General features: G+C 40.3%; 1 pseudogene; it reads left to right on the forward strand.

Moving 5' to 3' along the window:
- Positions 1-529: 529 nt before the first annotated feature.
- LOC132616255 (5S ribosomal RNA) lies at positions 530-649 on the forward strand (annotated as a pseudogene).
- Positions 650-15,996: the final 15,347 nt, after the last annotated feature.

Raw genomic sequence — 15,996 nt, forward strand, 5'->3', positions numbered from 1 at the left:
ATTCTGCCATTTTGGAGAGCTCCTTTTGATCCGGAGCGTGTACTTTTGGTATATATCTTCTGACATCTGTATATTTTGTATGTATGGTAGTTTTGGGTACGGCGGGGCCCTGTCCCGTCATATGATTATGTATGTCTGTTAAAGGCCTGTAGATATGTATGTGGGTTACGGGTTGCTACGATTCGGGTAGGTACGTACGATTTTGTGACTCTGTCCGTTATGTTAGCCTCATCGGCCTATATGAAATTTCAGCATGTTCGGGTATGTGTATGTTGTAGCGCGCTGCATTTGTATTGGCTTAAGTCTGTATACAGCTAGTGTGGATTATCTGTCTGGTATGCCGTTTCTGTCAGGTAGGTACGTTTGGGTATCCACTTAGGATACCAGTCGCGGCCCACGGGGTTGGGTCGTGACAGGACGAGTAAGAGATCCTTTCTAATTTGGAAGGAGATGCATTACGAGAATGTTTTGGGATCTATTAAAACTTCAACTTGCTTTAGGTTATGTGAGGAAGGTCACACAGTAAGGTGTATGCGATTATACCAGCACTAACGCACCGGATCCCATTAGCACTCCAAGGTTAAGCGTGCTGGGGTGAGAGAAATACTAGGATGGGTGACCCCCCGGGAAGTATATTAAGAGTCCTACAAATTCAGACATAAGAGACAGATGAGGAGCCAGAGTAGCCTAAGGGAAATTGGAGCATGCGTGTTATATCCCGTATTTTGTACATTCGGATGTTTCAAGATAGTCGTGGTAAGTTAAGGGCAAGACTATTTTTCGAAGTTATTTTAATACACAAGTTGTTTATTAGTATTGAAATGTTGAGAAAGGCTAGGGGTAAAAAGGAAAATTCACAGGGTGGTTCATGGTAATATTAAGGAAGGCTAGGGGCAAAAAGGGAAATTCACAAAACATTCAAGAAGGTTCATGAAGGCCCACTTGGCCGTGTGGTGTGTGTATATGGGCCCCACCCATGGCTTGTCCAATCTACTCAAGACCATGAGTGGGGGCATGTGATAACAAAATAAGACAATTATTCATCCTTGTTTTATTTTAAGAAACTTCAAGAAAGAGGGAGAAAGGGCATGTGTCCACCTTTTTATTTGTTGGAGCTAACTATATATGTGGACAAGGGCTTACATAGCAAGACAAAAATTATTCATCTTCCAACTCAAGAAATTCGGAGAAAAAGATGAAGGGCATTCGGCCATGGCTAGCAAAACTTGTCCCCATGGAAAGTTTATCAAAAAAAAATTTCTTCTAGCATTCCAACCAATTGGAAGGTCCTTGTTAACATGGAGGAGTTATTGGAGCAATCAAATCATTCATTTGTGCAATATACAACCCTAGCCAAGTGAGAAGATAAGTTGAGAAAGGTAAGGTTTAATCTTCTCCCTCATGTGTTATGAATGATTTGTGAGTGTTGTAGCATATAGAAATGGATGAAATTCAGGAAATATGCATGTGGAGGTTGTGGCCGAATAGGGCCATGTTGGTAGGATGTGATGAATTGATTTTATTTAGTATTTTGATTGTTGTTGTTGTGGATTCCATAATAAAAATGAAGGTTTGATGGCTTGAAAAGGAAGTTGTAAACGTTGTGGGATTGTTGAAGAAGTTAATGTGACACTAGCATGAATTCTTATATTTGTATGAATGATGTTGTTAATATGTATATTGTTGGTGTAGTTCATGAATTTGGAAGAAAGGAATGTGTTGTTGTTGTTCTATGGAGTTGGGAAGATTTCGGGTGGTGTTGCATAATGGTTGGGCCGTTTTGATCATTGTGCGGATTGTTTGAAGTGTTCTTGAATTTTGTTTGTAAGGTCTTGGGCAAGTATTTGAACGTGTGAGCATTGGTGTTGGTTTGATTGTATGAGATTGAATTGAATATAAGTGAAATGTTGTTGAATTATGTAAAAGGAGTTACTAACAATGAAATGCATTTTGGATTGATTGTTGAAGTTGTTAGTATGATTGTTGGTATTGTTGTTGATGATTTGGCCGAGTTGAATTCTTGGGGTTGGTTGAATTTACAGGGGAAATGTTGCCGAAATTTTGGCAGATTATAAATGAATTTATTTGAAGGACTAAGACAAGTGTGTAACGACGAGTCTAATGATTGTGTAAATTCTCTTGAATGTAGACTAGCAAGCTTGGATGAATAAGCGTAGCTAATAGGACCTGGAACATGTATGTAAGGCTTACCCTTTCTTTCTTTCTTTTGGCATGTCCTAGAGCCAAGTAAGGTATGATATGCACCTTGGGGGTAACTCTATTCTTTGATTCCGAGTTTGTTTATGGTTCTTATTCATTTTTGATATGAGCATACTTGGTTTAGTCGAGTCTATTGCATGATTTAATAACAAACAAAGTATAAAGAGTCACTAACTTTCATAGACGGTCTTGGATTGTTCTGAAACATTCATAAAGGTTTCTGTAATGACTAATGTCCATAACTTTCTTATACTAACTCGGATTGCCTAGAACGTGCTTATGATCCTTCAAGTGTCGTTTTTGTGTACTTATCCATCGGGTCTTAAAAATTGATTTATGTGCATATAGTTTCTCACTACTCTGCTCGTGCATGCCTCAATGTATCTTTCACTGAGTCCCGGGCCAGGATACGTTCTCATGCGCACTCCACTGCATTGTTCACCGAGTCCCTCACTAGAGAGCCGGGATACGTGATATATATATATATATATATATATATATATATATATATATATATATGTGTATATGATGATATGGGGATGGTGGCCAGGATGGCATATGATGACTCCTTTCACCGAGTCCCTCACTAGTGGGCCGGGATACGTTATGCATATAGATGATACATGATGTTGACATGCATGACTATATTCACCGAGTCCCTCGCTAGAGGGCCGGGACACGTTATATATATATATATATATATATATATATGATGTTGATATGCACGACTTTCATTTCATAAGGCAAGTTTGTTGAAGTTTTTAACATTCATACTTGTTTCTGGTAAATCTCCGTGTTTGTTATAGTCCCCTTTACTACATTTCATGCCTTACATGCTCAGTACATATTCCGTACTGACCCCCTTTCTTCGGGGGCTGCGTTTCATGCCACGCAGGTACACCCAGATGAGTAGAAGGCATTGCTAGAAGATGTTCCAGCGGGATTGGCGAGCTCCATTTCCTTCCGGAGTGTTGCCGAGTCTGAGTATATATGTTATGATTCCTGATTGTTGTTAGAGACTTTGCAGACAGAGTCATGTGTATAGGATGTCAGTATTGTAAGCGGCTTTGTAAGCCGACGTACCATTATGCATTATGTTACGATTCCATATGATTACAGATTTTACTTGACTTGAGAACGATGAAAAGAACGTTTCTGAAAGCCTTTACTATTTATTTCATTCTCATTTGATTTAAGAGTCGAAAGAGATTATGTGTGTAATAACAGTCAGCGGGTTCGCTCGGCCCTAAATAAGGGTCGGGTGCCCATCACACCCTAGCGAGGTTAGGGTGTGACAAATTGGTATCAGAGCAGTTCGTCCTAGGGGTTGTCTGCAAAGTCTTGTCCAGTAGAGTCCTGTTTATGGGTGTGAAGCCGGCCATATTTATAAACAAGAGGCTGCAGGGCATCTAGGAATCGTTGACTTTCTTTCTGTCTTAGATCGTGCGATAGACCCAAGTCATAGGAAATGAGACCCCTTATACTAACCTTTGACCCCGGCAGAAGCATAGTATCGACGAGAGAAAGTGAGTGACGATATGGGAAATGACAGAGGTAAGTTTTGCTATTTTTGTTCTTTTACCTGAAATTGGGAGCCCTGAGTGGCTGGGATATGTCATATATATATATATTCCCTGTGAGGCATTGTTGGTATTTGCTGCGTGCAGATTTTGAATAGTAAGAATTGTAAAGGAGACTCTTCTAGAATTTTTCAAAAAACAGGTCATTTAGTTTGGTACACTTAACAGAAGGAAGCACGGGAAGGAAATATTGTAAATAGACAATAAGTGAGATGCGTTGTTTCAGAAAGGTTATGGACTTGGCATGGCATGAAGAATAATTACGAAAAAGACGATTAGCAGTCCGAAGGATTAAAATGGATAACATTCGAGGTTTAGTAGGAGCAAGGTCTGTTGGAGGATTCAGGGAAAGTCGACAGTCAGTTTTGCTATAGATTATCATATAAGAATGGTGTGTGGGAATCCAAACAGGCTGATACCCGAGTACTTATATGTAACGGCGATGAAGGTATGTTCACTACCATCAGGAATCTGGAAATCCAGGATAAAAGGTAGTCATACACACATGTGAATATTGGGGATTGAAAAGGCTAAAATAGTAATTGTAAAGGAGAAAGACGTGTTACGAGACTGTCTCGGAATCTGTAAGACTTCCACTTGCTCCAGATCATGAAATGAAGGTCATGCGATGAGGTGGATGCGATTATATCAGTACTAATGCATTGGATTTCATCAAAGTTTCAGGGTTAAGCGTGCTAAGGTAAGAGAAATATTAGGATGGGTGACCCCCTGGGAAGTGTACTAAAAGTCCTATAGATTTAGACACAAGATTCAAATGAGAAGCTGGAGTAGCCTAAGGGAAATTAGGGTATACGGAATGGTTGGAGACCATAAGAGGTCGCGTAGGACGAGGCAGACTAGACTGGTGAAGAGACAGAGAGTGCATTACAGCTCTGGAATTAGGATGAGCTTGAATAGCGTTCGGAAGTATTTTGTAGGCGAGATGGTAGTAATTATATATACACATATATATGAATGCGTATGATATCCCATATGTGATTGTATCGATGGGCAGGTGCACCCCAGCAACCGGTGCTACGGTATGGAAGGTATCAATCGAGTAAGGGTACCGAAGTTCAAGTGACAACAAAAATAAATGGTACAAGTGTTACAAGGTAAACTAATGTTATTTTTACTACAGGTTAAGCTTGGAAAGTCTTAATACGATAATATTTGGAAAGAAAAGGAAGTGAGTAAGTGGAAGGCAAGGAGATCAAAATATCGGCAAAAGATGAAAGGTAAGAAACCTTAGTGAGTGAAGTCCCCGAGAGAAATTACCGGCAAAGCACGAGACTACTTGGGTAAAAATTCAAAGATAGGCACGTGAAAGGGATAAAGTGTGGTAATATGGAACAAAAGAGGAATGTGTGAGGTTCGAGAACCAATTTCAATAAGTGGGGCTAAAGGAATAGTGACTATGACAAGGGATGTGAAGCAAGAAAAAGAATGATTAAGCCTTGTGATGATGTTAGAAGCTTTCGGCCCTTGAAAGGTATATAGAGGAATAAATGTGCAGCCATATTAATGTGGTTGCCTCGGACATGGAAGAGCTTTCCTGAAAGGATGACTTACGAATGGAACAGATCTGCGCGTTTGAAGGAATGTTTTACGAACTTCAGAACCGATACTACAAATAACAAGAGAAGAAAAGTACTCGAGGAGGAAGAAACCCAAGGAGGGTTAAGGATGAAAGTAGGGAAGGTATACTAACGGGTTAGTCGAAGGAAGAGGAGAACGTTTGGGAGTAAAGTAATTGGAAATCTTTAACCATAGGGTAACGAGGATACCTTAACGAGTTAGCGGCAGGAACCCGATTACGCATCGAGGAAAGAACAAGGATGATGGGTCGACACTGTTGATTGGGAAATTAATGGTATGGAATGAGAATTCATGTAAGGTCTGAGGGATTTTATCTTAGAGGAAATGGAATGAAATGCAAGGAACGTGCAGGGGAGACCGCTCGGTCATAGCATCGTAAATATAGTTAAAGGATCGATGAGCGAGGATAGAGAGAGTGTAACCTGTAAGGATTCTGTGCTAAGAGCAAAAGTAGCGGGACGCTCGAAACGACACGGATGCATAGCTACAACGCAAGCGCATAGTTAAGGAGACTTACGAGTAGGTGAGCTAAGCGGACGAAAGGACTAATAGTGGATGGAAGGGTATGGAAATGTTGACAAAATGATGATATAGACAAAAATAAAAAAATGAAAGAAAAACTTATGGTAAGAGGTTTTCGATATGGCATGCACAGTGTTGGGAGGAAGACGAGGAGTAAGGTATAATCGAAGACTTCATAAGAGGACATAGTGATTCTCAACGTCTCTATGAACTAGTGAGTCCAGGACACCGTTAGTTACAAAAGACAGAGGTACGGAAAGACGAAAAAAAAGGCATCGGAATTGGATACCCTTATAAGTATTTTAGTCAAATACGAGAGTGTAAGTAGCAAGGAGATAGACAGGCCAGACCATACAATGACGGGACCCCCCGGCCTTAAGAAGAAAGTGAAAGACGGTAGGTAATTATTGTAGACAAGGGTACTCAAAGACTGTTGGCGTATAAGAAGCCCCTTAAAAAGGGGGGGGGGGGGGGGAGAACATATTATATTAGACTTAAAAGGAATCGCAACATTTTCAAGCTCCAGAGAAGGAAAATTTATTAACTCGGGGCCAGAGTTCAAAACATATCGGCACATCAGAAGGATACCTGAAAGAAGTAGAAACGAACTGACAATAAGTGTACCATGAGACAGACATGAGGATAAAGGAGTAACCTATAGCCACACTGGATCGTCAAGTGAAGATTGCGTACCAAAGACGTGGTTTCTGTTAAGGTGTCGTGGCGAAACAATAACAGAGAAGAGACGACCTGGGAAGCCGAGGATGAGATGAAGAAGAAGTATCCCTACTTATTCCCTGTGCCTATAGGTAATCTGAATTTCTAAAGCGGATATATGGATTGAAGAATGAACTGTATGTGACAACTATAAGAAAGATCCCCCCCCCCCCCGAAGTGTTATAATACCCCACAAGACCAGTATAACATTCGAGGATGAATGTTCTAAAGGGGGGGGAGGATGTTATATCTCGAATTTTGTACATTCGGATGTTTCAAGATAGTCGTGGTAAGTTAAGGGCAAGACTATTTTCCAAAGTTATTTTAATACACAAGTTGTTTGTTAGTATGGAAATATTGAGAAAGGCTAGGGGTAAAAAGGAAAATTTACAAGGTGGTTCATGGTAATATTAAGGAAGGCTAGGGGCAAAAAGGGAAATTCACAAAACATTCAAGAAGGTTCATGAAGGCCCACTTGGCCGTGTGGTGTTTGTATGTGGGCCCCACCCATGGCTTGGCCAATTAACTCAAGACCATGAGTGGGTGCATGTGTTCACCTTGTATTAGTAGGAGCTATACATATATATAAATATATATATGGGTAAGTGATGACAAAATAAGACAATTATTCATCCTTGTTTTATTTTAAGAAACATCAAGAAAGAGGGAGAGAGGGCATGTGTCCACCTTTTTATTTGTTGGAGCTAACTATATATATGGACAAGGGCTTACATAGCAAGACAAAAATTATTCATCTTCCAACTCAAGAAACGTTGAGAAAAAGATGAAGGGAATTCGGCCATGGCTAGCCAAACTTGGCCCCATGGAAAGTTTATCAAAAAAATATTTTCTTCTAGCATTCTAACCAATTGGAAGATCCTTGTTAACATGGAGGAGTTATTGGAGCAATCAAATCATTCATTTGTGGAATATACAACCCTAGCCAAGTGAGAAGATAAGTGGAGAAAGGTAAGGTTTAATCTTCTCTCTCATGTGTTAGGGATGATTTGTGAGTGTTGTAGCTTATAGAAATGGATGAAATTCATGAACTATGCATATGGAGGTTGTGGCCGAATAGGGCCATATTGGTAGCATGTGATGAATTGATTTTATTTAGTATTTTGATTGTTGTTATTGTGGATTCCATAATAAAAATGAAGGTTTGATGGCTTGAAAAGGAAGTTGTAAACGTTGTGGGATTGTTGAAGAAGTTAATGTGACACTAGCATGAATTCTTATATTTGTATGAATGATGTTGTTAATATGTAGATTGTTGGTGTAGTTCATGAATTTGGAAGAAAGGAATGTGTTGTTGTTGTTCTATGGAGTTGGGAAGATTTCGGGTGGTGTTGCATAATGGTTGGGCCGTTTTGATCATTGTGCGGATTGTTTGAAGTGTTCTTGAATTTTGTTTGTAAGGTCTTGGGCAAGTATTTGAACGTGTGAGCATTGGTGTTGGTTTGATTGTATGAGATTGAATTGAATATAAGTGAAATGTTGTTGAATTATGTAAAAGGAGTTACTAACGTTAAAATGCATTTTGGATTGATTGTTGAAGTTGTTAATATGATTGTTGGTATTGTTGTTGATGATTTGGCCGAGTTAAATTCTTAGGGTTGGTTGAATTTACAGGGGAAATGTTGCCGAAATTTCGGCAGATTATAAATGAATTTATTTGAAGGACTAAGACAAGTGTGTAACAACGAGTCTAATGATTGTGTAAATTCTCTTGAATGTAGACTAGCAAGCTTGGACGAATAAGCGTAGCTAATAGGACGTGGAGCAGGTATGTAAGGCTTACCCTTTCTTTCTTTCTTTTTTTTGGCATGTCCTAGAGCCAAGTAAGGTATGATATGCACCTTGGGGGTAACTCTATTCTTTGATTCCGAGTTTGTTTATAGTTCTTATTCATTTTTGATATGAGCATACTTGGTGTAGTCGAGTCTATTGCATGATTTAAGAATAAACAAAGTATAAAGAGTCCCTAACTTTCATAGACGGTGTCGGATTGGTCTGAAACATTCATAAAGGTTTCTGTAATGAATGATGTCCATAACTTTCTTATACTAACTCGGATTGCCTCGAACGTGCTTATGATCCTTCAAGTGTCGTTTTTGTGTACTTATCCGTCGGGTCTTAAAAATTGATTTATGTGCATATAGTTTCTCACTACTCTGCTGGTGCATGCCTCAATGCATCTTTCACTGAGTCCCGGGCCAGGATACGTTCTCGTGCGCTCTCCACTGCATTGTTCACCGAGTCCCTCACTAGAGGGCCGGGATACGTTATATATATATATATGATGTATGATGACATGATGATATAATGATATGGGGATGGTGGCCAGGATGGCATATGATGACTCCTTTCACCGAGTCCCTCACAAGAGGGCCGGGATATGTTATGCAGAGGATATATGATGTTGACATGCATGACTTTATTCACCGAGTCCCTCACTAGAGGGCCGGGACACGTTATATATATATATATATGATGTTGATATGGAAGACTTTCATTTCATAAGGCAAGTGTGTTGATGTTTTTAACAGTCATAGTTGTTTCTGGTAAATCTCCGTGTTTGTTATGGTCCCCTTTACTACATTTCATGCCTTACATGCTCAGTACATATGTTATATCCCGTATTTTTGAACGTCAGATTATTTGCTTAGGTGGGACCCACACATCGATATTTTTTTTGGGACATCTAAAACAATTTCATATGAATCACATATGAGAAGTTAAACACGACTCAAGAAGGACCCTTGGGCCAAATCAAAGTGGAAGTCCTCCAAACGGATATTTTTAAGAAAACGTTTTCAGGTGATCTGACTTCAAGGGGCAGAAACGGTATTATAAGTTTGGAATTTGGAAGAGTATCAAGATATAGAAGTTGTAGATAATTGAATTAGCTTTCCAACCATAGGTCGTGGGTCCCCAGGTGACGTCGGTACAAGGAGATATGGACGTTTTAAGGTCGAAAGGTCAGTGGGCTAGGCCCAACTCGGGACCAACCGGGTTGGCCCAAAAAAATCAAAAAATAATAATAAGGCCCAAATTTGTGAGGGATGGCCGGCCAACATGGCCCAAGCCCATGATTTTATTAATTATCCATGTGATAATTAATATAAAGGATCAATTAATGAGTCATATCTCATTAGAAACTTCAAGAACACTTGAGAAAAAGGAAAGAAGGAGAAATCTCCAAGGCCATTTCGGCCAAGTGCAAAAATTGACAAGAAAATTGACAAATATTTCTTCAAAAATTATTTTCTACCAATTAAAGGATTCCTAGCAAGGTGGAGTGGTCTTTGGAGCAAGAAAAATTCATATTCTAGCAAGTTGCAAGACTTAGCTAAGTGAAAGATCAAGGAAGAAGGTAAGAACTTATTGTTTACATGTTATGGATATTTTTGCATGTTGTAGTGTGCAAAAGTGAGTGAAATTCATGAATAGCAAGAATATAGTTGTGTGGCGGTGAGTTGTATATCACATGTATAGCCGTGTATATTTGGTGAATCATGAATGCATGGTGAGCAAGTTTTATTTAGTATGTTGGTTGTTGTGTTGTGGATTTTATATTGCAAACAAAAGCCTAATGAGCTTAGTGAAGTGTTAGTAGTTGGAGGCTTGTCTTGGAAGATTATGTAAATTGAATATTATGTTCTTACATGTATGGAAGATAATGATATTAGTATGGTGTTGTTGGAATATATATTATAAGGTTGTTATTGTTTTCATTGGAGTTGGAAGGTTTTGAAAGAAGTAGTAAGTTGATTAAGTTGTTATAATGTATCTTGGATTGAATATGGAAATTGTTAGTGTGGTTGAGTTATGTTAATAGTTTGGCCGGGTTTGAATTCCCGGGTTGTTGTTGATTGAAAACTTGCTAGGTAAATGTTGAGGATGGTGTATTTACAGAGGAAATGCTGCCAAAATTTCGGTAGCCAAGTGTTTCCTTAAGATTCTAACTCTAAGTACCCTAATGAAAGTTTGGGTAAATGTGACCAAATCGCAGATTTTGGCGGATTTGCAGCTTGAATTCGGAATAGCAAAAGAAGCGGAAAGAGGTATGTAAGGCTTCACCCTTCTTTCTATGGCATGTCTTAGTTTAAATAAGTTGGGTACGAGCCTCGGGGACAACTCGGTTCCCCGGAATCCGCACCTAAAGTTTTCCACTTTTTGTTCAATAGAATTGAACTAGAAAGTGTGCCAATTGTTGGAAAAACCTCCTACACCCTTAGAACTTGTATAAATGGGACCCGATTACCCTAAGACCCTCACAAGTAACGCTATGACACGTAACATACGTAAATCGTATACGCTACCTCATCCGGCCCGAGGTGGGCCCGCTACTCTCGGATTTTTCCTTACAGTCTTGCTTGACTTACTTGAAGTGAATCCAAAGGGAACCTTTGATCCCGATTTCGTTACCAAATGATAAATACTATGACTCCTCTAACGAGGGCACTTCCATGACGATAATGATAACAATGATGTTAGATAAGAGAATATGCCTATGATACGTACTACCAGAACGACTCTATGACTAAGATGACTAAGCTAAGTATCTTATGTAAACATGAAAATGATAAACTAATTTTTGAATATTATTTATATTTCCTAGCTATGACTTTATTTTCTAAAAGATTTCAAAGTCTATGAACTGTCATCTATGATGCCCCGATTTCATTCTACGTTTACTTTAATATTATTCCCCGTTGATAGTCTCACCTTAAAATACTCGTTCCTTCAAGGTGAGACAAAGCGATCACGAGTGTTCTATAATATAATTGGAGGTCACCGACCTTACGTCACTCCGATGACTACATGATTCTTCTTTGTGCTTTCCTGCGTGCCTATGAGACATATGTATATAGGATACGTAAATGCATATAAGACATGTAAATGTATGTAAGATATGTGTATATATTTTTAAAATATGCACATGACGAAAGAGCTAGAGCGCTATAGACGCCGATACATGCACATGACACACGTATATGTATATGATAAAAGAGCTAGAGCGCTATAGACGTTGATATATGTACATGATATATGCATATGTATACGGGGGAAATGAAGGTAAGGGTAGAGCGTTATGAACGCATATCCACCTGATCAGTTGGCATTACATGATATGATATCGTCCCGGACGCGAGATGCCGGACGCGGGATGTGTATATTTATGGTTAAATGGATCGGCTGCCGACGCCTCGGCAATATGAGATGTCCTATTTTATATGTATATGTATATGAACAAGGAAATATTCTTAAAGGAAAGCTAAGTACGCATAGCACCTGCCAAGGGTATATATATATACAGGTTATGTTTTTACCTCAGGACATGTGCTATTATCCTCTTATGTCGTTATTTCCGTTTTATACTTTCCGTATGCTACTATTCATGCCTTACATACTCGGTACACTATTCGTACTGACGTCCCTTCTTGTGGACGCTGCGTTTCATGCCGCGCAGGTCAGCAGACAGGCGAATTTGATCCTTAGAAGCCTTACCAGCAGTGTTGACAGCGCTCCAGTTATTCCGGAGCCCCACTCTCGTGGTACTATTTTGTGTATGTATTTTCGGGCACAACAGTACTCGATCCTTTCTATGTATAAGTGTACTATGTCTAGAGGCTCGTAGACAGATATGTACAGTCAGTCAGGTACAGTTAGATATATGGTGTTCTAGCATGTTAATGTTGTTGTAGAAAGTGATAATGAAGTTGACTAGTCTATGCTCATAATGATGCTGCTAATGTTCAAAAACAAAAATATGGCACAGTTCATACGGCCTGCTAAGAGGAAAAAGTAAAAGGATAAGCAAGGGGTGCTCGGTACAAGTATCGGGTACTCGTCACGGCCCCTAGTCGGGTCGTGACAGAAGTGGTATCAGAGCAGTTCGGTCCTAGGAGTTTGTCTACGAGCCGTGTCCAGTAGAGTCTTGTTTATGGGTGTGTTGCGCGCTACACTTATAAACAGGAGGCTACAGGGCATTTAGGAAATATGACCTTCCTTGTATTCTAAGATCGTGCGATAGAGCTATGCTACCAGGCTTCCACATTCCATTCCTAATCCTATGCTATGGTTTCAGTACTGTCGATGAAGAGATCAGCTTCAGATGATGGGGGCACCAGTAAGGCCCCTAGAGTATCTCCAGAGCCAAGTAGGGGGAGCCTCGGCTATTCGATTGAGTCAGACCCGTCAGAGGACCCAGCCACAACTCCTCCGGATTTCCTGACTCCCAGAGCGGAGGATCCCGCGGAGGACAGCTATGATACGGATCCGTCGGAGGACCCAGCGACAATTCCTCCAGAGATTCTGACCCCTAGAGCAGGGGACTCCACAGACAGTGGCTATGATACAGATCCCTTAGAGGATTCGACGATGACTCCCCCGGAGCTTCTTACCTCCAGGGAGGAGGATAGTTATGGCACAGACCCGTCAGAGCACTCTTCTGGGATGACGGATGAGGAGGCTTCCGGGGGTACGCCAGTTACTCCCGTGATGGAGGACCGTGCCAGTCCGGCCACCTCGGAGAGTGCTACGGATTTCTCCTGTCCCTTGTTCCGGCCATCAGAGAACCAGGAATCACCGCTATTCTCTTCGGATTCTGACGTGAGAAATGACGAGGGTCGGGCGAGCGATGAGCAGACAGACGAGAATGAAGAATATACTTCACATGGTAGTTCCCCGGGCCAGGCTCGAGATTGATCGACTACAGGTATATGAGATTTTCTTTAAAACTTTCTATGTATACGTAACCTCTGCAGGAATACTAATTAATAACGGCAGGTAGAAATTCAAAAAGGGGTCAAACATTTAACGGTTATAAGTAATGGCGACTGAGATGTCCCCGCCACCAGTGTGAATTTAGAAACCCCGGTAAAAGATAGTTATATGTATGGATAGGAGTAAATAGCGAAGATTTAAGCAGAGGCAATATGGTAGTTGTATGGTTAGGAAGTGAAGATAAGAGCGGGACCCGCCGTGAGGACGTTTGGGGAGCTGTTGGAACCCCGACTTACTTTAAATAATGTGACAAAGGCCGTATGGGGCAGTCGGTAAAATTACACCAGCGTTCACGTATTAAAATGCACCAGAGTTTCAAGGTTCAGCGTGCTAGGGTGAGAGCAATCTCAGGATGGGTGACCCCCTGGGAAATATGCTGAAATTTTCACAAATGTGGGAACAAGAGACGAATGTGAAGCTAGGTAGTCCAATGTAAATTAGAGTGTGTGGAGTGGTTACAAACCCTATAAAAGTCATGTAGGCTGAGACGGACATGACTAACGGAAGAGGAGAAAGCGTGACAGAAAGGGGACTTATTAACGTAGGGCCAACGTTCAGAGCTTACTCAATGGACTTACGACATAAAAGCGACCTAAGCGACATGCGAGATGTCTACGAAGGAGACCTCCCCGAAGTATTATGATACACTATGAGGCCAGTTTAACATTCGAGGACGAATGTTCTAAAGGGGGGGAGTTATATCCCGTATTTTTGAACGTCAGATTATTTGCTTAGGTGGGACCCACACATCGATATTTTTTTTGGGACATCTAAAAAAATTTCATGTGCATCACATATGAGAAGTTAAACACGACTCAAGAAGGACCCTTGGGCCAAATCAAAGTGGAAGTCCTCCAAACGGATATTTTTAAGAAAACGTTTTCGGGTGATCTGACTTCAAGGGGCAGAAACGGTATTATAAGTTTGGGATTTGGAAGAGTATCAAGATATAGAAGTTGTAGATAATTGCATTAGCTTTCCAACCATAGGTCGTGGGTCCCCCGGTAACGTCGGTACAAGGAGATATGGACGTTTTAAGGTCGAAAGGTCAGTGGGCTAGGCCCAACTCGGGACAAACCGGGTTGGCCCAAAAAAATCAAAAAATAATAATAAGGCCCAAATTTTTGAGGGATGGCCGGCCAACATGGCCCAAGCCCATGATTTTATTAATTATCCATGTGATAATTAATATAAAGGATCAATTAATGAGTCATATCTCATTAGAAACTTCAAGAACACTTGAGAAAAAGGAAAGAAGGAGAAATCTCCAAGGCCATTTCGGCCAAGTGCAAAAATTGACAGTCTTGCTTGACTTACTTGAAGTGAATCCAAAGGGAACCTTTGATCCTGATTTCATTACCAAATGATAAATACTATGACTCCTCTAACGAGGGCACTTCCATGATGATAATGATAACAATGATGTTAGATAAGAGAATATGCCTATGATACGTACTACCGGAACGACTCTATGACTAAGATGACTAAGCTAAGTATCTTATGTAAACATGAAAATGATAAACTAATTTTTGAATATTATTTATATTTCCTAGCTATGACTTTATTTTCTAAAAGATTTCAAAGTCTATGAACTGTCATCTATGATGCCCCGATTTCATTCTACGTTTACTTTAATATTATTCCCCGTTGATAGTCTCACCTTAAAATACTCGTTCCTTCAAGGTGAGACAAAGCGATCACGAGTGTTCTATAATATAATTGGAGGTCACCGACCTTACGTCACTCCGATGACTACATGATTCTTCTTTGGGCTTTCCTGCGTGCCTATGAGACATATGTATATAGGATACGTAAATGCATATAAGACATGTAAATGTATGTAAGATATGTGTATATATTTTTAAAATATGCACATGACGAAAGCGCTAGAGCGCTATAGACGCCGATACATGCACATGACACACATATATGTATATGATAAAAGAGCTAGAGCGCTATAGACGTTGATATATGTACATGATATATGCATATGTATACGGGGGAAATGAAGTTAAGGGCAGAGCGTTATGAACGCATATCCACCTGATCAGTTGGCATTACATGATATGATATCGTCCCGGACGCGGGATGCCCGGACGCGGGATGTGTATATTTATGGTTAAATGGATCGGCTGCCGACGCCTCGGCAATATGAGATGTCCTATTTTATATGTATATGTATATGAACAAGGAAATATTCTTAAAGGAAAGCTAAGTACGCATAGCACCTGCCAAGGGTATATATATATACAGGTTATGTTTTTACCTCAGGACATGTGCTATTATCCTCTTATGTCGTTATTTCCGTTTTATACTTTCCGTATGCTACTATTTATGCCTTACATACTCGGTACACTATTCGTACTGACATCCCTTCTTGTGGACGCTGCGTTTCATGCCGCGCAGGTCAGCAGACAGGCGGATTTGATCCTTAGAAGCCTTACCAGCAGTGTTGACAGCGCTCCAGTTATTCCGGAGCCCCACTTTCGTGGTACTATTTTGTGTATGTATTTTCGGGCACAACAGTACTCGACCCTTTCTATGTATAAGTGTACTATGTCTAGAG

This window comes from Lycium barbarum, chromosome 10 (assembly GCF_019175385.1).
Source record: "Lycium barbarum isolate Lr01 chromosome 10, ASM1917538v2, whole genome shotgun sequence".
NCBI classification, from domain to species: Eukaryota; Viridiplantae; Streptophyta; class Magnoliopsida; order Solanales; family Solanaceae; genus Lycium; species Lycium barbarum.